This window comes from Marmota flaviventris, chromosome 16 (genome assembly GCF_047511675.1).
Source record: "Marmota flaviventris isolate mMarFla1 chromosome 16, mMarFla1.hap1, whole genome shotgun sequence".
Classification (NCBI taxonomy): domain Eukaryota; kingdom Metazoa; phylum Chordata; class Mammalia; order Rodentia; family Sciuridae; genus Marmota; species Marmota flaviventris.
Window position 1 is genome coordinate 74,206,221 of NC_092513.1, and position 22,526 is coordinate 74,228,746.

Here is a 22,526-nt window from a genome sequence, read left to right on the forward strand (position 1 = left end):
GCCCGGACCATCTGCTGCCGTTCTGCTCTGGGGATCTGAGCTAAAGGAATTCAAGGAGGTTAATGAGCTCTCTCTTGCACAATCTGGGGGCCTGGGTCCTGTCCATTTTAGAAGATAAACAGCCAACTGAAATGCAGTATGTGACATGCCTATGCAATGACCAGGGTTCTCTCACCAGAGTGATCTGGTGATTTAAAGAGGCTGTAGCAGAACACTGGAAAGTGACTTAGACTTTGTAATCATTTCAAATCTTGATTTCTCCACATATTAATGGATACTTTTGGTTCTTTTTTACCTCTATGAGCCCTGTTTCTTCACATATAAAACAGAAATGATAGAAATACTTACTTCTTGTATAGCTACCATAAAGATTAAAGGAACTAAGGGTGCAAAGTATTTACTACAGAATAGGCATCCAACAAAAGGGCTACTGTGTTTACCGGCATGTAACTCTCTCATGAATATCTACACATTTATTTCTCCAAACTACCCATACTATTAAAACCTATGGTGGTAAAACGATTCCAGAAAGATTCACTAAGTGCCATGTATATGTGTATAAATATATATATCAGTCATTGTGCACTGGTGATAGAAATTGAAACAAAACAGAGGATGGATCAGGAGAAAGGGGGAGGAAATTGACATTTATTGAGAACCATAAAGAGCCAGGCACCACAGCATGCACTGGGAATCCCAGGCAAATAAGTCATAGCATTTAAAATTGACAATTTCTTTATTTTACTTTATTTTTAATTTATTTTTTAGTTTTCAGCGGACACAACATCTTTGTTTGTATGTGGTGCTGAGGATCGAACCCGGGCCACACACATGCCAGGCGAGTGCCGCTTGAGCCACATCCCCAGCCTCAGACAATTTCTTTACTTTACATACTCATTCTTTAAAGGACATCAAGCTCACCAGATACTGTGGTGCATGCCTGCAATTCCAACAACCTGGGGGACTGAGGCAGGAGGATCACAAGTTCAAAGCCAACCTCAACAAATTAGGGAGGCTCTCAGGAATTTAGTGAGACCCCATCTCTAAAAAGGACTGGGGAGCCGGGCACAGTGGCGCATGCTGTAATCCCAGCAGTTTAGGAGGCTGAGGCAGGAGGATTGCGAGTTCAAAGCCAACCTCAGCAATGTCGAGGTGCTGAGCAACTCAGTAAGACCCTGTCTCTTAAAAAAATGCAAAATAGGGCTGGGGATGTGGCTCGTGGTCAAGTGTCCCTGAGTTCAATCCCCAGTACCAAAAAAAAAAAAAAAGACTCGGGAGATAGCTTAGTGGTACAGTGCCTCTGGGTTCAATTTCCAGTACAAAAAAACAAAAACAAGAAATTCCACTCATGAAAGCTCCTGTGGCCTCCTAATTACCAGACTCTCCTTTGAATTTCACTAGAGCAATAGAGTGTGCCTCTGAGACTCTACACTTAGCCCGTCCTGGCCTATCTCCGCTTTCTACTCCTCCCTAACTATCTTCAGTGGCCTTTTAGCAATGATGAATAACTCCACTTTCTCAATAGAAGCTTTGGTGCCCTTGGTCTTCATGTTATTAATTTTGAAAGTAATTGTACTGTGGCAAGATCACTGCCTTCTTGAAGGCTTTTGCGCTTTGGACCTTGTCCATGTCCTCCTGGCAATAATGCTAGCTTGTTCCCTTTAGCCAATCCTGGAATTAAGACCTGTCGTGTAGCACAGTGACATGCTTCCACAAAACTTCAGGGAAAAGTGAACATTATTGGGGGAAAAAAAAAGTACTCAAGAGAACAGCATTCCACAGTTCTCAATTTCCGACAAGTCTACAGCAATGAGATACTCATTCTAGAGTTATCCATTTAGAATAATGTGATTAAAAAAAAATAAATGGCCCATAAACCAATAATTCTTATAACACAATAATTAAAGAACAATTAAAATGTAAATGTCAGATAAAAAAACATGCCAGGCGTGGTGGTGCATACCTATAATCCCAGTGATTTGAGAGGTGGAAGCAGGAGGATTGCAAGTCTGAGGCCAACCTCAGCAACTTAACCAGACCCTCAGCAACTCAGTAAGATCCTGTCTCAAAAAAATTAAAAGTGATGGGATGTGGCTTCATGGTTAAGTGCCCCTGGGTTTAATCCCTGGTACAAAAAAAAAAAAAAGTAAAATTTTATACTTAGGTGAGAAAGGGATTTCTAAACATGACATCAAAGGCAAAAAACATTAAGAAAATGATCAGTACAAGTTACTTCAGGAAAATATTTAAAACTTTTGTATAATCAAAAATCCTCCATAAATTATCCAAAGAAAGAAAATAACAAAAATATTAACATGTAAACTAGCAAAAATATTTGTAATCCACAAAGTGCACTTAACACACCAAGTGCTTTTACAACTACAAAACCATTAAAAGTAAATAAAATTCAGAAAACACAATGTCCAGTAAACATGAAAACATTTCCCTATATAAATCAAAGAAATACTGATTAAAACAATGAAATATAATTTTTCACCTATTAGGTTGGCAACTATTAAATGTATGGACAATGCCAATGCTAGCAAGTCACGTGTATAAGCCAGGACTATCATACATTCTTAGAAGTATAAATGGGCTTATTTTGTGATATTTGGGAGAAAAAACATTCAAAAAGTACATAGCATTTGACCCAGCAATTGCACTTCTGGGTGTTATCTTAAGGACTATCATAGAGAAGTCACAAAGGGATAAGCATGAGGATATTCATTGTTCAATAGTTTAGGATAAAGAAAAATTTGAAACAATCTAACACTTATAGAAAATACTTAATTGTTACAGTGGAATATTATGATGCCATTAAAAATATTGCTTCTCTGTCCTCTGTTGTCTTTGAAGAAGCAAGCTGTCATGTTGTGAGGTCTACAGAGAAGGCCACAAGAACTGAGGGTGGCCTCTAGGAGCTGACAGAAGGAAATGACATCACTGTTTCAAGATGGATTTTGCCAATAAACTGAGAGGACCTGGGTATGGATCTTTCCTCAGTTAAGCCTCTGGTAAGACTACAACCAATGCCTGAATTGCAGCCTTGTGACAGACCTTAAGAAAACTGTGGGACATGTGTGGTGTTTTAACCCTTTAAGTTTCTGAAATTTGCTATGCAAACATGTCTAAGATATGTTAAGTAAAAATTAGATTATGAAACAGTATGCATGATATGGGTCTATGGGTCTTGCTTTAAAATACTGTTTGGAGTTATAATTAGACAGAAGGAAGTACAGTTGTGCTACTTACTGTGCAGAAGGGTGATTATAGTTAACAATAATGTATTATACATTTCAAAAAGGTAGAAGAAGTTTCTACCAAAAAAGAAATAATAAATGTTTGAGGAGATAGATAGGTACTCTGATTTAAACATTATACAACACATCACATTATCCCCATCACATTACCCTACTAAAATGTACAATTTTTAAATACATATTAATACTTTTTAATTTTTTTTAAAAAGTCTAACTATGAAATGTAACAACGTAAAAATAAATTCCAGATGGACTAAAAAATCTTAAAGTTAAAAAACACGACAGAGGCTTTAGAAAACACTTTGGGGAAATGTTCATATAACTCCAGTGGAGAGGAATTCCTACAGAAAATAGGAAAGCCTGAAGAAAAGTTGACAGTCCGTTCACACAATATAAAAATGCACAGGGAACATCACACCCCACTTCTTATGTGTGGGCTGCATGTAACGACTTCCAAAGAGTCCAATATTGGAAAGAAATGAAAAGACGTGATTTTACATTGGAGAAGTCTAAAACACTACTTCTGCAAAGTGATCAAGGTTAATATCATTAGTGTTTAGTCATGTTAAGTTGCTGTGATGCCAAGAGGACCTCTTGGCTGTGAGAGTTTCTCAGACTTCCTGTTTTTGATGACCCTGATAGTTTTGAAAGAGTATTGATCAGTGATTCCAAATTCTGTTGGAATTTGTCTTATTTAACCACCAAGATGAAGCACCATTCTCCCTCAGCAGCCAACTTTTTGTATTACCTAGTCTCTCTGCTTGGACCACTATTCCCCTCATGTGGCTTGATCCTCTCAAGCTTGATTTTCAAGACTGGGCTGTCATCGTCTCTTTAGAAGGTCTTCTCTGACAAGTCCCTCTCTTCCTCTGGGTCGAATGCCTTTTTTATGTTACTGCACCACCCATATACAATTATCATGATGTATTCAAATTATCTGTATACCTTTATGTCTCCTCATAGGCTATGGGCAGGGCAACGTCTAGTTCATCTCACTAAGTGTTGATGCTTAAGGTATTTTTTAATTTTTTAAAGTAAAAAAAAGTCTAACCATAAAATGAATAACAATGTAAAAATAAATTCCAGATGGACTAAAAATCTTAAAGTTAAAAAACATGACAAAGGTGTTAGAAAACACTTTGGGGAAATGTATACAAGTATACAATAGGCACTGCTTATGAAATACATAAAACCAGTCCCATTAGTAATTAGAAATCCCAAGTATGGGCTATGCTATCCTTTGGATAGTGATGAGAAATACCAAGTCAACTTCTCTTACTCTATTGTTTTCTAAAAACGTGTTTTACCAACATTACCACGTTGGTGTTTCGATTTGATAATCTGTTTGCATTGGTGTATTACATGGAACCTGCTTCCTGAGCTACAAAGCAGTGTCTTACTGTTTGTTGATTCTTGTGAGTTTTAGGCAGAGTGGCCTTTGTTGACTTAGAACACAGAATTATATCCCTTAGGTCCCTGTAATGCTGGGCAGCAACTCATATCAGACCATTTGGTAGATCTAACAGCCTGTCTGCGTTCTTCAGTTTGTCACCATTTATTTCTTGCATTGTCATCTGTATCCTGGGGCTAGTAATGATATAGGAAAATTTATGAAAAGTATCGAGCACAGGGTCTGCCAGGTGCTTCCTAAGATGTTCTAGGAGAAGGATTTATTTCTAATAAGCTGTGTAAGATAAAAGGACCACTTGAGAAGTTAGAAAATAGAACGTACAGAAGCTGACAGCTGTCTATACAAGTTCATTCTTCCCTTTTCTGGAATTAAGGAAACCTCAGGAAGCCGCTGCAGGGAAGCAATATGCTTAGCTAAGACTTATATTTCACAGCTGATGAGCCCACGTTGGTAAGTTCCAGTCTGTAAGCTAAGGTATAATTTGTTGGGTAGGACTTCTAGAAAGGCCTTTTCTAAAATAATGACATGACGGCTGGAGTTCCAACTTCCATTTTGACCTATGAGGCAAATTTGACCCATGAAGCCAAGCTGCGAGGCTGACAGAGCAGGAAAAGTTTGGGACCCTGGGATAACTACCTAACTCTCAGGAGGAGAGGAAAAGCCTTGAGTTTAGGATCCTGGAACCGGGGTTTCAAGGAGGAGAACTCAGCCAGCCCCTGTTCACGTCTGCTCCTAGCAGATTTCTCCAGGCCGCTGGAGCCAGCCGGAGGTAGGCTGCTGGAAGAGTGGCGGAGAGGACCAGGGGCGGGAAGGCGACCTCGGGAAGCCGCTGCAGGGAGTGCGATGAGACGCCTAGTGCCGTCAGCGCGGCCCCCGAGCTCTCCTGGTTCCTCCTCCTCGCCCACACGGCCTGGTCCGGCCTGGTCCGGGGAGAGCTGGGAGCCGGCGCCCAAGTCGGCTTTGCAGCCGGGCTCCCCCACTTTCACCGGACAGTCCTCACGCCGCACCCGCGCGATACCCCGCCGCCCGCGCCGGTTCGAAAGCGCCGGGAGCCGCCTGCCGCGTCACGGGCTGCTTCGGCTCGCCATTGGCCGGCGCGTGTCACGTGCGGAAGGCAGCTTTTACCATTGGCTGGAGGACGGGCGCGCAGAGGGCGGTGTCAGGGCCACGGCCTCAGCCAGAGCGCGCGGCCGCTGTGTTGGCCCGTGCGCGCGCCAAGGAGGTCGTTTCCCGCGCGCTGGGCTGGACCCCTCTGCCCACCCTGCGAGGCGGGGAGCTCGGTCCCCGGGCGGCCGGCGAGGTCCGGTGCCCGCAGACCCTCGGAGGCAGCGCCTCGGGCCGGCCCCGCCGGTCCGCCGGCGCCCCCGGGCCCTGGACGACGTGCCAGACCGACCCGCGGGTTCAGAGGGCTCCGGATCCCGACTGCGAAGCGCCCCAAAAGGTTCGAACCGGTCGCCGATTAGCCGCACGCCCCGCCCCGCCCCGCCCTCGGGATTCATTTCTTTCAACGTCTGGTTCTTAGGCGAGGCGCTTTGGAGGCACAGCCGGAGTGAGCCTGGGGCCAAGGTCTGGGCTGAGGGTCGCCCTGCAGGGCCCGGCCGCGGCCAGGCGGGGCGCGGTGCTGGGAGAACCCCGCTCCGGGTGGGGAGCGCCCCTCGGTGCTGCTCGGAGTGATCCCCTCTTGTGATTCCCTTGACAAGTTGACTGTCTGGCTTTTTATGTCCAGTCTCTTGATTTGTAAGTGCCGGCAGCGAATTGAGAACAAAACACTGGGGGAACCTAACGTAGGACAAGCTGGTTCCCGAATGCCGGTTTAGATCGAATTCTAATGCTAAATTAGTCAAAATTTAAAAGTGATCAACTCACTTTTCTCTCGGATATGCATTCTCTACATGGGTGACAATTGCTCATGTTCTTGGGGCGCTGGAAAGGTCTTAGCTATTAACAGTGACTTGTGGCTTTCCAAAGGGTCACAGAATATAAACGGATATGCAGTGTATCTGTGGCATGGAGATTTTACGGGGGTCGCAGGTATAGAAGGAAAATGTCCCAAGAGTTTTCTGGGAGCAGAGGGGGAAAGGAAGAAAAGTCGAGATGTAGTGCATTAAGGAAACCATTAAGCAGATAGTCCTGTGATAGAGGTATAGGTTAAAGAATTAACACACTCTGGACTCAGACTTTGAAAGCTGGAGAACCTGAGAGGTCCGACATCCTACTATAAGTTTCATGCCAGGTACTCTTAAGCACGTGCATACATATACACACATGCACACCTATACCCATAATTTTGTTGGATCTTCACAACAAAATGTCAGTACGCTTTCTTTTTTTCTTTTCCTTTTTGAAGTACCATCTTCACAACAAAATGTCAGTATGCTTTCTTTTTTTCTTTTCCTTTTTGAAGTACCAAAGATTGAAACCAGGAGTATACTACCTTTGAGCTACATTTCCAGCCTGCTTTCTTTCCCTACCCCCCCCCCCCCCCCCACTTTTTAAATAACTTTGAAACAGGGTCTCACCAGTTTGCCCAGGCTTTGAACTTGCCATCCTCCTGCCTCAGCCTTCTGAGTAGCTGGGATTACAGGAATGGACCTCATGTGCAACTTTCATTCTACTTTCTATAGAGAAAATTGAAGATGACACGGTTGGGATGACTTACCACAATCAGAACTGAAAGAACTGGGATTTAAACACATGTATGTATGATTCCCAAATCACTCATCATGTCTCCTAATCTCCATTTGAACCCAAATCTTCATACCCAAGAATTTCACCTTATGACCATTTAAAAGTGTAAATTACCAGACCCCCCTCCAAAAATCTGAATTAAATATCTGGGACCCATCTGAGAGCTGCATTTTCACAACCTCCCTGTATGATTCCCAATTGGTGATTCTGGGACCAGTTGGGTTTGTTTTATCCAAGAGACTCAAATTTCAATGTCCAAGCAGTGGTTCCATCTCTTCCTTCAGACAGAGTAACCACACAAACTTTGGAAGATAAATCTTTTGTTGGGGAAAGCCAAGGTTTATGAGAATACCACCTTACACTCTTGAGCAGCTCTCATTTTGAGAGTCCTGACAATTTTGCTTGGCATTTTTTATAATATGGTCTTCCTTCAGCGCTGTTGAATCTCCTAAAAAAACAGGCTCAATGCATTTATTTATGTATGTATACATATATACAGAGGATTGAACTCAGAGACACCTTACCACTGAGTGATATTTCCAGCCCTCTTTTATTTTGAGACAGGATCTCTCTAAATTGCTTAGGACCTTGCTAAGTTACCAAGGTTGGCCTGGAACTTGGCGACTCTCCTGCCTCAAACTCTTGAGTCGCTGGGATTACAGGTGTGGGACACTGTGCCCAGTAAGGCATTTATTTTAAAGTTAACATTAAACAAACTTTTAAACACCATGAAAAAAGTTTAAAAACCACAATTCACCTATAGTACCAATAATCTAACAGATTGGGGAGTGAACCCAGGAGTGCTTAGCCACTGAGCCACATCCCCAGTCCTTTTTTATTTTTTATTTTGTGACTGGGTCTCACTGAGTTGCTTAGAGCCTCATTAGGTAGCTGAGGATGACTTTGAACTTGTTATCCTCCTCCCTCAGCCTTTGGAGCTGCTGGGATTATAGGTTTATGCCACCCTGCCTAGCTAAACTCTTATTAATTAATTAAGGATGTCCCTACTGTTAGGCACATAGATTGTTCATGTTCACCAAATTTAGAAAATTCTTCTGAGAGAAGGGACTTAAACTTCAGAATTAGAATTGGAATTCTGAAAATTATCTTGAGGCTAAACCTTAAATCACAATTCTCTTAAAAGCTCATTTCATCATTTTTCCAAACAAAAAACGACCTCAATTTGAAGATGTCCTTTAGTTCTAAAACAATAGTATAGGGGGTTGTGAAAACGAGTACATTGAAATGTTTCTTAAAAGTCATCTTTTCTAGTGAATTTATCTGTCATTTCCAATATTGCTTTAATCCTGACTAAAATATGCATTTAGTTCATTTAATTTACTTATAAAGTCCCTTTTCTAAAATCGAAATAAATAGAATAATCAAAATATTAGTTTTCAAGTAATAACTGGATCATTTAATACATTAAATTGTGTTGTTACTAGAAATATATATATTTTGTTTTTCTCTTTCCTGTGAAGACAACGTGAGATAGAAAAAATAAAGTTTATTTTGATTAAAGGAAGAATTGGTACTCTAATTCCATTTCCTAGTTTTGACATTGAGTGAGTGAATTTCTCTCACAGATTCTCACTGTTCCAATCTTTAAAATGGAGGGAGTGCCGCCAGGGTCATGAGAGTTATATAATACAGCAGGAGTTTGAATGCTAAGCACAGCTGTTTTCCTATTAATATTATGTTTCACTCTCTTTAGAGCAAATTTGTGAGTTCCAATCCTTCTGTAATATTTAAGATCATCAAAAAAATTTTTTGTAGTTGTAAATGGACAGAATGCCTTTATTTTATTTGTTTATTTTTATGTGGTGCTGAGGATCAAACCCAGTGCCCCATGCATGCTAGGCAAGCACTCTGCCACTGAGCTATAGTCCCAGCCTTGAGATCATTTTGATTTCCAAAAAAAAGATGCATTTTTTGGAGGATTTAATATATGTTTCAAAATTCCATATTTAATTTGTTTTTGCTAAGAAAACTAAGGGCACAGTGACTATCTAGCTTTCTTCTTGTTTTTTTTTTTTTTTTTTAATAGTATTGGGAATTGACCAGGGTCTAGCATGTGCTAGACAGTTTTGCTGTTAATTAACATTGTTAATTTAGCAAATATTTATAAATACTTATTACATGCTAGGCACTATGTAGGTATAGGTGATGTAACAATGAAGAAGATAGACAAGGTGTTTGATCATATAGGAAGAAGACCAGAAGTAAATAAAACAATGCAATTATAAATTGTGATAAATGCTTAGATGGTATAACTATAAATAATATCAACAAAGTTAACATAATTAAGAAATGTTTACCTCAACTGAGTTTAAATTTGGGACAAAATATTAGTTAGGAAATTTTCTTAAATTCTTAAATCTCAGTGAAGATTGTGAAAATAAATTGTGTGTCAGTAAATGGGAGATTGGAGGAAAATAACTGGGAACACAGTTAAAGATTTCCCAGGCCTTTCATGTTTTACATTTGTTCCAGGAGACATAATTTATAATTCTTCCATAAAAATGTCGATTTTTTGATAATTCTTATTTTCCTTAAATACCATTTTCTTTAATAGCCACTAGCATGGGTACCTTGTTTATTAGAAAATTGTAGCCGAAAAGAACCTTTTGTATTGGTTTCCCAGAGTTTTTTTGTATTTTATTTAACTATACTCACCACACTGTGCAATAGGCATCAAAAAATCACAACAGGGGTTTGATTTTGTGCCTTTTGACTATTGTCTCCCCATCTCCTCTCTCTGCCTACCTGGCCTCCATTCTACTCCCTGCTTCTATGAACTTGAGTGTTTTAGGTTCCACATGTGAGAACCTGTGGTATTTATCTTTATGTGCTTGGCATATTTCATTAGCATAATGTTATCCACTTTCAGTCATGTTGTCACAAATGGCAGAATTTCCTTTTTAAGGTTGAATATTATCCTGTTGTACATATGTACCACAATTTCTTGATGGTCACTCAGGATGATTCCATATCTTGACTCTTGTGAATGATGTGCTACCACCAACATGGGATCACAAAGCCCTTTGGCAAACTTGATTTCCAGTCTTATGGGTAAATATCCAGAAGTGAGATTGCTGAAACATATAAAAGTTCTTTTTTCAGTTTTTTTTGAGGAACCTCCAAGTTTTTTTTTTTCCATAATGGCTCTACTAATTTACATACCTACTAACAGTATATAAGAGTTTCCTTTTATCCACATCATTGCCAACACTCATCTTTGGCCTTTCTGATAACAGCTATTCTAACAGTTATAAGGTGAGATCTCTTTGGGTTTTGATTTCCATTTCCCTCATGATCAGTGATGTTGAACATCTTTTTATGAACCTGTTGGCCATTCGTATGTCTTTTTTTTTTTTTTTTTTTTTTTTTTTTAATTTTTTATTGTGGGTTGTTCAAAACATTACAAATTTCTTGACATATCATATTCCACACTTTGATTCAAGTGGGTTATGAACTCCCACCTTTACCCCATACCCAGATTGCAGAATCACATCAGTTACACATCCATTGATTTACAAATTGCCATACTAGTGTCTGTTGTGCTCTGCTGCCTTTCCCGTCCTCCCCCCTCCCCCCTCCCCACCTCTCCCCTCCCCTCCCCTCCTCTCTCTCTACCTCCTCCACTGTATAACCCTGAGGGTCTCCTTCCATTACCATGCAGTTACCCTTCTCTCTCCCTTTCCCTCCCACCTCTCATCCCTGTTAAATGTTAATCTTCTTCTCCTGCTCTTCGTCCCTACTCTGTTCTTAGTTACTCTCCTTATATCAAAGAAGACATTTGGCATTTATTTTTTAGGAATTGGCTAGCTTCACTTAGCATAATCTGCTCTAATGCCATCCATTTCCCTGTAAATTCTATGATTTTGTCATTTTTTAATGCAGAGTAATACTCCATTGTGTATAAATGCCACATTTTTTTTATCCATTCGTCTATTGAAGGGCATCTAGGTTGGTTCCACAGTCTTGCTATTGTGAACTGTGCTGCTATGAACATCGATGTAGCAGTGTCCCTGTAGCATGCCCTTTTTAGGTCTTTAGGGAATAGACCAAGAAGGGGAATAGCTGGGTCAAATGGTGGCTCCATTCCCAACTTTCCAAGAAATCTCCATACTGCTTTCCAAATTGGCTGCACCAATCTGCAGTCCCACCAGCAATGTACAAGTGTACCCTTTTCCCCACATCCTCGCCAGCACTTGTTGTTGTTTGACTTCTTAATGGCTGCCAATCTTACTGGAGTGAGATGGTATCTTAGGGTAGTTTTGATTTGCATTTCTCTGACAGCTAGAGATGTTGAACATTTTTTCATGTACTTGTTGATTGACTGTATGTCCTCCTCTGAGAAGTGTCTGTTCAGGTCCTTGGCCCATTTGTTGATTGGGTTGTTTGTTCTCTTATTGTCTAATTTTTTGAGTTCTTTGTATACTCTGGATATTAGGGCTCTATCTGAAGTGTGAGGAGTAAAGATTTGTTCCCAGGGTGTAGGCTCCCTATTTACCTCTCTTATTGTTTCTTTTGCTGAGAAAAAACTTTTTAGTTTGATTAAGTCCCATTTGTTGATTCTAGTTATTAACTTTTGTGCTATGGGTGTCCTATTGAGGAATTTGGAGCCCGACCCCACCGACTGTAGATCGTAGCCAACTTTTTCTTCTATCAGACGGCGCGTCTCTGATTTGATATCAAGCTCCTTGATCCATTTTGAATTCACTTTTGTGCATGGCGAGAGAAAGGGATTCAGTTTCATTTTGTTGCATATGGATTTCCAGTTTTCCCAGCACCATTTGTTGAAGATGCTATCCTTCCTCCATTGCATGTTTTTAGCCCCTTTATCAAATATAAGAAAGTTGTAGTTTTGTGGATTGGTTTCTGTGTCCTCTATTCTGTACCATTGGTCCACCCGTCTGTTTTGGTACCAGTACCATGCTGTTTTTGTTACTATTGCTCTGTAGTATAGTTTGAAGTCTGGTATCGCTATACCGCCTGATTCACACTTCCTGCTTAGCATTGTTTTTGCTATTCTGGGTCTTTTATTTTTCCATATGAATTTCATGATTGCTTTCTCTATTTCTACAAGAAATGCCGTTGGGATTTTGATTGGCATTGCATTAAACCTATAGAGAACTTTTGGTAATATCGCCATTTTGATGATGTTAGTTCTGCCTATCCATGAACAGGGTATATTTTTCCATCTTCTAAGATCTTCTTCTATTTCTCTCTTTAGGGTTCTGTAGTTTTCATTGTATAAGTCTTTCACCTCTTTTGTTAGGTTGATTCCCAAGTATTTTATTTTTTTTGAAGATATTTTGAATGGAGTGGTTGTCCTCATTTCCATTTCAGAGGATTTGTCGCTGATATACAGGAATGCCTTTGATTTATGCGTGTTGATTTTATATCCTGCCACTTTGCTGAATTCATTTATTAGCTCTAATAGTTTCTTTGTAGAGCCTTTTGGGTCTGCTAGGTATAGAATCATATCATCTGCAAATAGTGATAATTTAAGTTCTTCTTTTCCTATTTTTATGCCTTTAATTTCTTTCGTCTGTCTAATTGCTCTGGCCAATGTTTCGAGAACTATGTTGAACAGAAGTGGAGAGAGAGGGCATCCCTGTCTTGTTCCAGATTTTAGAGGGAATGCCTTCAGTTTTTCTCCATTCAGAATGATGCTAGCCTGAGGCTTAGCATAGATTGCTTTTACAATATTGAGGTATGTTCCTGTTATCCCTAGTTTTTCTAGAGCTTTGAACATAAAGGGATGCTGTACTTTGTCGAATGCTTTTTCCGCATCTATCGAGATGATCATATGGTTCTTATTTTTAAGTCTATTGATGTGGTGAATAACATTTATTGATTTCCGTATATTGAACCAGCCTTGCATCCCAGGGATGAATCCTACTTGATCATGGTGTACAATTTTTTTGATATGTTTTTGTATCCGATTCGCCAGAATTTTATTGAGGATTTTTGCATCTAGGTTCATTAGAGATATTGGTCTGTAGTTTTCTTTCTTTGAAGTGTCTTTGTCTGGTTTAGGTATCAGGGTGATGTTGGCCTCATAGAATGAATTTGGAAGTTCTCCCTCCTTTTCTATTTCCTGAAGTAGCTTGAAAAGTATTGGTATTAGTTCTTCTTTAAAGGTTTTGTAAAATTCTGCTGTATACCCATCTGGACCTGGGCTTTTCTTAGTTGGTAGTCTTTTTATGGTTTCTTCTATTTCCTCAATTGATATTGGTCTGTTTAGGTTTTCTATATCCTCCTGACTCAATCTGGGCAGATCATATGACTTAAGAAATTTATCTATGCCTTCACTATCTTCTAATTTGTTGGAGTATAAGGATTCAAAATAGTTTTTGATTATCTTCTGTATTTCTGAAGTGTCTGTTGTGATATTGCCTTTTTCATCCCGTATGCTAGTAATTTGAGTTCTCTCTCTTCTTCTCTTCGCTAGCATGGCTAAGGGTCTGTCGATTTTGTTTATTTTTTCAAAGAACCAACTTTTAGTTTTGTCAATTTTTTCAATTGTTTCTTTTGTTTCAATTTCATTAATTTCAGCTCTGATTTTAATTATTTCTTGCCTTCTACTTCTTTTGCTGTTGTTTTGCTCTTCTTTTTCAAGGATTTTGAGATGAAGTATGAGATCATTTATTTGTTGGTTTTTTCTTTTTTTAAGGAATGAACTCCAAGCAATGAATTTTCCTCTTAGAACTGCTTTCAATGTGTCCCATAGATTCCGATATGTTGTGTCTGTGTTTTCATTAATCTCTAAGAATTTTTTAATTTCCTCCTTGATGTCTTCTATAACCCATTGATCATTCAGTAACCTATTGTTCATTCTCCAAGTGATGTATGCTTTTTCCTTCCTTCTTTTATCGTTGATTTTCAGTTTCATTCCATTATGATCAGATAAGATGCATGGTATTATCTCTACTCCTTTATATTGTCTAAGAGTTGCCGTGTGACATAATATATGATCTATTTTTGAGAAGGATCCATGTGCTGCTGAGAAAAAAGTGTAACTGCTTGATGTTGGGTGGTATACTCTATATATGTCAATTAGGTCTAGGTTATTAATAGTGTTATTGAGTTCTATAGTTTCCTTATTCAACTTTTGTTTGGAAGATCTGTCCAGTGGCGAGAGAGGTGTGTTGAAGTCTCCCATGATTATGGTATGGTGGTCTATTAGACTCTTGAACTTTAGAAGAGTTTGTTTGACGAACATAGCTGCACCATTGTTTGGGGCATAAATATTTATGATTGTTATGTCTTGTTGTTGTATGGTTCCCTTAAGCAGTATGTAGTGTCCCTCTTTATCTCTTTTGATTAACTTTGGCTTGAAATCTATTTTATTTGATATGAGTATGGACACTCCTGCTTGTTTCCGAAGTCCATATGAGTGATATGATTTTTCCCAACCTTTCACCTTCAGCCTATGTATGTCTTTTCCTATCAAATGCGTCTCCTGTAGGCAGCATATTGTTGGGTCTTGTTTTGTGATCCATTCTACTAGCCTGTGTCTCTTAATTGGTGAGTTTAAGCCATTGACATTTAGGGTTATTATTGAGATATGTGTTGTTCTTCCAGCCATATTTGTTTATTTCTGTTACTAAACATGGTTTGTTTTCCTCTTTGATTATTCCCCCCCCCTTTATTGTCCTACCTCCCACTGTTGGTTTTCATTGTTATTTTCCATTTCCTCTTCCTGTAATGCTTTGGCGAGGATGTTTTGAAGAGATGGTTTTCTAGCTGCGAATTCTTTAAACTTTTGTTTATCGTGGAAGGTTTTAATTTCATCTTCCATCCTGAAGCTTAATTTCGCTGGATACACAATTCTTGGTTGGAACCCATTTTCTTTCAGTGTTTGAAATATGTTATTCCAGGATCTTCTAGCTTTCAGAGTCTGTGTTGAGAGATCAGCTGTTATCCTGATTGGCTTACCCCTAAATGTAATCTGCTTCCTTTCTCTTGTAGCTTTTAAAATTCTCTCCTTATTCTGTATGTTGGGCATCTTCATTATAATGTGTCTAGGTGTGGATCTCTTATGATTTTGCACATTCGGCGTCCTGTAGGCTTCTAGGATTTGGGATTCTGTCTCATTCTTCAAGTCTGGGAAGTTTTCTTGTATTATTTCATTGAATAGACTTCTCATTCCTTTGGTTTGGAGCTCTGTACCTTCCTGTATCCCAATGACTCTTAAGTTTGGTCTCTTAATGTTATCCCATATTTCTTGGATGTTCTGCTCATGGTTCCTTAACAGTCTTGCTGAGCTGTCTATGTTCTTTTCCAGTTGAAATACTTTGTCTTCATTGTCTGATGTTCTATCTTCTAAGTGTTCTACTCTGCTGGTAGTATTCTCCATTGAGTTTTTAAGTTGGTTTATTGCTTCCTGCATTTCTAGGATTTCTGTTTGTTTGTTTTTTATAACCTCTATCTCCCTGTATAGTTGCTCCTTTGCTTCCTGGATTTGTTTGCGTAGTTCGTTGTCGAAGTGGTCTTTCATTGTCTGATTTTGCTGTTTAATGTCTTCCTTGATACTCCAGATCATTTGAAGCATGTATATCCTGAATTCTTTATCTGACATTCCATCTGCTGCAGCTGTTACCTCTTCTAAAGTTGCGTTGACCTGCATTGCTTGTGGTCCTTTCTTTCCTTGTCTTTTCATACTGCTTGCGTATCTTTCCTGCAGGTGCGGGCGGCGGCTCTGCTCTCTCCTTATTCCAATTGGGGTGTCGTGGCTACCACGCCGGCAGGTCACTGGGCCTGTTCTGGGAGCTGGCGGCGGCTCTGTTCTGCCCCTGCTCCGATTGGGGTGACGAGTGTACCACGCCGGCAGGCCACCGGGCCTGATCCGCCGGTCGGTTGCAGGTTTGCCTACCCTGCAGGTGCGGGAGGCGGCTCTACTCTGCCCCTACTCCAAATGGGGTGACGTGTCTGTCGTACCGGCAGGCCACTGGGCCTGTCCTGCTGGTCGGTCGCAGATCTGCCCACCTTTCGGGCACGGGTGGAGGCTCTGCTCTGCCCCTACTCCAATTGGGGTGTCGTGACTACCCTGCCTGCAGGACGCTGGGCCTGTTCCTGGCACGGGCGGCGACTCTGCTCTGCCACTACTCCAATTAGGGTGGTGTTTGTACCACGCCGGCAGGCTCCTGGGCCTGATCCGCCGGTCTGTTGTAGGTCTGCCTACCTTGGAGGCGCGGGCGGCGGATCTACCCTGCCCCTCCTACCACGCCTGCGGACCCCTGGGCCTGATCTGCAGGTTGATCACTGGTCTGCTCGCCCTGCGGACACGGTTGGCGGTTCCGCTCTGCCCCCACTCCAATTGGGGTCACGTGACCACCACACCGGCAGGGCCTGATCCGGGCGTGGCAGAAGGATCTGCTCTGCCCCTACTCCAGTTGGGGTGATGTGTGTACCACACTGGCAAGCCACTGGGCCTGACCCGCCAGGCTGTCACAGGTCTGTTTACCTTGCCTGCGCGAACGGCGGCTCTGCCCTGTCCCACCTACCACGCCCATGTACCACTGGGTCGCGGGTCTGCCCACCTTGCGGGTGCGGGTGGCGGCTCCGCTCCGCCCCCTCTCCAATTGGGGTCACGCGGTCACCACGCTGGCGAGTCGCTGGGCCTGCTCTGGGCGCTGGCGGCGGCCTGGCTTCTCCCCTCTGGCTCGAGGACAAATTGAGGAGACTCGGGTGACTGTGCCTCACCCCCCCAACCAGGAGACCAACTGCTTATGTCACCGCTGGTATTGATGAAGTTCTCTCCTCCGCCGCTTTCTGCTGACATCAGATCTCTGCCATGTTGGTATCCTATGCGAATGGCAGCATTTCGTTCCCCTTGCCAGGCAACCAAAGCAACGGGTGAGTCCTGACCGGCCCTCAGCAGGACCCGGACCGAGAAGCAATTTCCGCGGGCTCCTAGCCCCGGGCCAGGGAAGTTCCGGGAGCCGGAACTCGGCCGCTCCGTGCTCTGTGTAAGCTCCTATAAGTGTAAGCTCCAAGAAGCAGTCCCGCGGGCTCAGTTCCGGGAGCCGGAATTCGGCTACTTAGTGCTTGGTGTATGCTCTGATAGGCGCAGGGTCCAAGAAGCAGCCTCCGCAGGCTCCGCAGCCCTGGGCCAGGGCGGTTCCGGGTCGGTTCCGGGAGCCGGAACTCTGCCGCTCCGTGCCCTGTGTAAGCTCCTATAAGTGTAAGCTCCAAGAAGCAGTCCCGCGGGCTCAGTTCCGGGAGCCGGAATTCGGCTGCTTAGTGCTTGGTGTATGCTCTGATAGGCGCAGGGTCCAAGAAGCAGCCTCCGCAGGCTCCGCAGCCCTGGGCCAGGGCGGTTCCGGGACGGTTCCGGGAGCCGGAACTCGGCCGCCCCGCGCTCGGTGTTCGCTCCAATAGGATCAGGTTCTAAGAAGCACCCAGGCGCTGTACCCTAGCAATCTGTCTGCAAGCCGCAGGCGAATTGCAGCCTGAAATTACCTGATCTATGGCTGAATGAGCTGCGGTCAGGCGAAAACAGGGGTGGTGACGTCAGTTTAGCAACATGGTGGCTGCTGGCCTCCTCTGTGGTCTGACCGGTGTGGAGAACCGAGATGGACCGCTTCCTTCCCCCGTCTCGAACCCAGAATTCAGCCCTGAGTACGGTGCTTGCGCGGCTGGCAGAAACTGCAGCGCTGTAACCCTGCGTCTCTATCCCAGTGCGCTCTGCAGACTTTAGCCGCGGGGCGATTTGCTGAATAAGCAGTGTTACCCACCGTGCAACAAACCTCTCGCGTTTGAGTCCCCGTAGCCGATCCTCATGCGATGGAAATCCTTCCTCCAGGTTCCGGAGCACCCCACTATTGCTGGAAATTCCTAACAAAATATCCTTTAGCCGTCCTGACTTGTCATACTCCCACACAGTGAAGCAGCACACGGGGACAATGCACTCCCCTCGCCGCCATCTTCCTTCTCCCATTCGTATGTCTTATTGGGAAAAATGTATATTCAGGTCCTTTGCCCATTTTATAATTGTATTATTTGAGTTCTGTTTGTTTTTTGCTACTGAGTTGTATAAATTCCTGATATTTTGAATATTAACCCCTTAACAAATACATGGTTTATAAATATTTTCTCCCATTCTATAGGTCACCTTTTCATTTTGTTGACTGTTTCTTTTTCTGTGCAGAAGCTTTTAATATAACCCTACTTGTTTATTTTTGCCTGTTAGTTTTGTTGCCTGTTCTTTTGGTGTCATATCCAAAAATTCATTGCCAAGACCATTGTTAAGCTTTCTTCCTGTCTTCTAGGAATCTTGCAGTTTCAGCTCTTACATTAAGTCTTTAATCTATTTTGAGTTAATTTTTCTAAATGGTGTAAGATAGAGGCCCAGTTTCCACTTTTTTCCCTCTGTGGGTGTCAAGTTTTCCCAACACCTTAATTGAAGACACTATTGTTTCCCCAAGGCATATATTCTTGGTGCCCTTGCCAAATGTTGTTGACCATAAATGTGTGGATTTGTTTAGATTAGTTTTCTGTTACAGTTTAAAACCTAACATTTGACCTCATAGGTGTAAACCTTGTGATTTTTTTTTTTAAGAGAAAGAATTTTTTTTAATATTTATTTTTTAGTTTTCGGTGGACACAACATCTTTATTTTACTTTTATGTGGTGCTGAGGATAGAACCCAGGGCCCCACGCATGCCAGGCAAGCGCACTACCACTTGAGCCACATCCCCAGCCCAAACCTTGTGATTTTAATCAATAACTTTGAGTGGCAGCTTCCATCACAAGGCCATCACCTAGCCTGATTCTGGTTGTTACAAACGAATACTTCCTGTCTTTGATCTTTCTGTGTGGAGGTGAATAAATTTCAGTCTCTGGATCCCACTGCCCTGCCTGGATGCCATAATGTTTACATAGCACAGGAACCTGGCCACTGTAGGTGGAGACTGGTTAGAAGGCCCACAATAATTACTTGAGGGAAACAAAGTCATTTTTGTTAAATCTCTTAAAAGTCATTTCTATTGATACAGCAACACCATTTTTTTTTTCTACAGATAACTATTTTGTATAGTAACTTGTGACATTCTGTTCTTCAAAGGGCAAGTTCCCTTGCCCTATGTATGAACTCAGGCAATTTTCTTTCATCAAAAATAAAGTTTTGTTTTGTTTTTTTTGTGGGGGTTGGGAGATTGAACTCCTAGGGGCACTTTACCACTTAGCTACATCCCCAGCCCTTTTTATTTATATTTTGAGACAGGGTCTCACTAAGCTGCTTAGGGCCTACTAAGTTGTTGAGGCTGCCTTGAACTTGCAGTCCTCCTGTCTCAGCCTCCTGACCCTCTGGGATTACAGGTGTGCCACCGTGCCCAGCTCATCAAAAAATTTTAAGCACTTACTATGTGCCAGGCATTGTAATGTTTAAATAGATCTGCCACAAAATTCAGTGGCCAATTTCTATATGTTGAAAAAAGGCCTTGTGATCTTAGCTGCGTGGACATATTTTCTCATTTAGATTTACACCTTTGTAAAATTAGCCTTATAGTCTTATAAAGACTATTTAACTCTTAAGAGGAAAAGTTTCTAGAGAATTTATATTTCCTACATCCCTTGAGTCTTCTGTTTTAGGGATTAAATTACCTGTTTAATTCATGTTCTGATTGGGTTTTTATTTTAGTGTTCCCAATACTGTTTCCCATTAGACATTTGCAGTTTAATATAATCTTTAAGAAAATAATGTTTCTTTCAAAGATATTAAGGATCTAATTTAGAAAATATCAAAATCAGAAAAGAAAATTAAAGCCATCTATACTCTATCCTGATAAAAATTTTGGTATATATTCTTCCAGTCTTTTGTCTGTATTTTATGTATATAAATGAGATCATACTTTACATTCTATTTTGTAACTTATATTTTCTTATCTAATAATATATAGTAAGTATGTTTTTTTGTAACTTATATTTTCTTATCTAATAATACATAGTAAGTAAGTATTCTTTTTTAAAAGAAAGGTTTTATTGTTAGAATTGGGACCAGGGAATCTCGTTAATAAATTACTGTACTGGATAAATGCAGAAATCCAAACTGCTGACCCAGGAACGAAATCCACTTCTCTGCCCTTTTCCTTCTTTAATTTCTGCCCCATTCCCAACTCTACCCCCATCCTCAACACAGGAGGGTTCTATGGGGGAGTCTCTGAAGGAAGATTTATCTAATCAGATCATAATTGCACCATAATTCTTTTTTCATACTTCCCAGTCACCCCATCAGAGTGTTTATTTATACTTTATTGCTGCTAGAGGCAAAACATCAAAAGTGAAGTTAAGAGGATTTGAGTAATAGGGGAAAATAATATCGTATGCTAGAATTCTTCAGAATTGTAGGAAAGTGAGAGACACCTGAATAAATATGTTAGAGTTGAGAAATATTCAAATTTTTAAATTTTACTTCCAAAGAAAATGGCCCTTTAAAATTCCATTTTGCCTCTTGAATATAACCTCAGACTTTCTGGCAATTTTGTTTTCATCTACTACTAATGTAAAAATATATTTGATTATTAAATTATTCTTGTTTTGAAATACTCAATATTTTGGTCTTCATTCTAAATTACTTAATAATCTATGAGAAATTATTTACACACTACTCAGGCCACAGATTCAGTTTATACCAAATACTGAAAAAAATGGTAGGAATATATTTTAAACATAGCATTAAAATAAATTCCTTTAAGTGTATATAATCATAACCAGTGCAATTAGTCATTTAAAAATTGCATTTTTATTTCTATAAAAGTAAACCACTAATTATAAAAATTTAGTAAATACCATTAAACCAGGGCTGGGATTGTGGCTCAGCGGTAGAGCAATCACCTAGCACGGGCAGGACCCGGGTTCAATCCTCAGCACCATATAAAAATAAAGGTATTGTGTTGTGTCCATCTACACCTAAATATATATACATATATATATATATACATATATATATATATATATATATACATATATATATATATATATATATATATATATAAAAATACCAATAAACCAAAAAGAAAATTCCACTTGCAATCACAGCACTATTAATATCTTATCTTATTAGTTTACGACCTAATTAACCTTATCTTTCCTAATCTATGGTGGATTCTATTCAGAGTGATTATTTCAAATTACTGCTCTCCTGTGAAGGTTGTTTAATTCCTTTTAAAAACAAAACTTCAACAAATTTAATTTAAAGATCAAATTGGTTTTATTAGAGATTTATGAATCTTGACAGCATCACATCTAAAAGATTCAGAAAGGTGCTCCTAAGAGCTGAGAAGCAATGGGCTTTTATAGGTAGAGACAGCTAAGGGAAACAGAAATAAGGAACAAAAAGTGGATTGGTCTTTACAAAGTTACTTTCCTTATAAGGTTAAAATGGGATTTTCCTTATCATGCCAACGCAAGTAAACTGAGCCCCTTTTGACAGGGTACTATGATTCTTCTAATATTTGGAAAACTGACTCCTTTGAAAGTTCAGTTTGATGACCTGTCATTTAGTGCAGGTAACTCCAATGACTTAATAATTTTTATCTAGCACCTGTATTTGAACTGAATATGTATACATTAAGTATCTCTTTCCACCTCTGCACGTGCATCTCTCTCTCTCTCTCTCTCTCCCCCCCCCCTCTCTCTCCCCCCTCTCTTTCTGTGCTGGGATCAATTCCAGGGTCTCACACATGCTAGGCAAGTGTTCTACTGAGCCATGATCGCAGCCCTTAAGTGTCTATTTCTATTTCTAACCTATTCCTTGAATGAACAGTTTTATTCCTAATTTAAGGTCAGCATCGATTATCTGTCCTCTGTTTAAACCACAGCAGGTTTTTAATTCCAGATTGACTTCCCATGGCTGTAGACATTTGGGCCATCCTATATCTTTAGAGAAAAATACGGTCAAACTAATGTTTTATATGAGTATTAATAAAATAACAAGAAAATTATATAATGGAAAATGTAGAAATATATAGGGAAATAAAAAGTTATCCATACTCCCATTTATTAGCGTTTTGGCCAATCTTTTTCAAGTCCTTTTTCTGTGCATACTTCTTATTACTACAATATACACAGTTTTGTATTTGGCTTTCTTTAGGTTGTGGGTTTATCAATTAATTTTTAATATTTTAATGTTAATTAAACTTCATTCATTGAAC

At 40.6% G+C, this 22,526-nt stretch overlaps 1 protein-coding gene across 2 annotated transcripts in view; it reads left to right on the forward strand.

Annotated features, from left to right (window-relative positions):
* The first annotated feature begins 5,856 nt into the window (after positions 1 to 5,856).
* The window catches only part of Ptpdc1 (protein tyrosine phosphatase domain containing 1), a 79,219-nt gene continuing 62,549 nt past the window's right edge, over positions 5,857 to 22,526 (forward strand). For both annotated transcript variants that reach the window (XM_071602551.1, XM_071602552.1), the window contains exon 1: positions 5,857 to 6,112. The gene's annotated coding sequence lies outside the window, so the exon portion shown is untranslated. The remainder of the gene's footprint in view (positions 6,113 to 22,526) is intronic.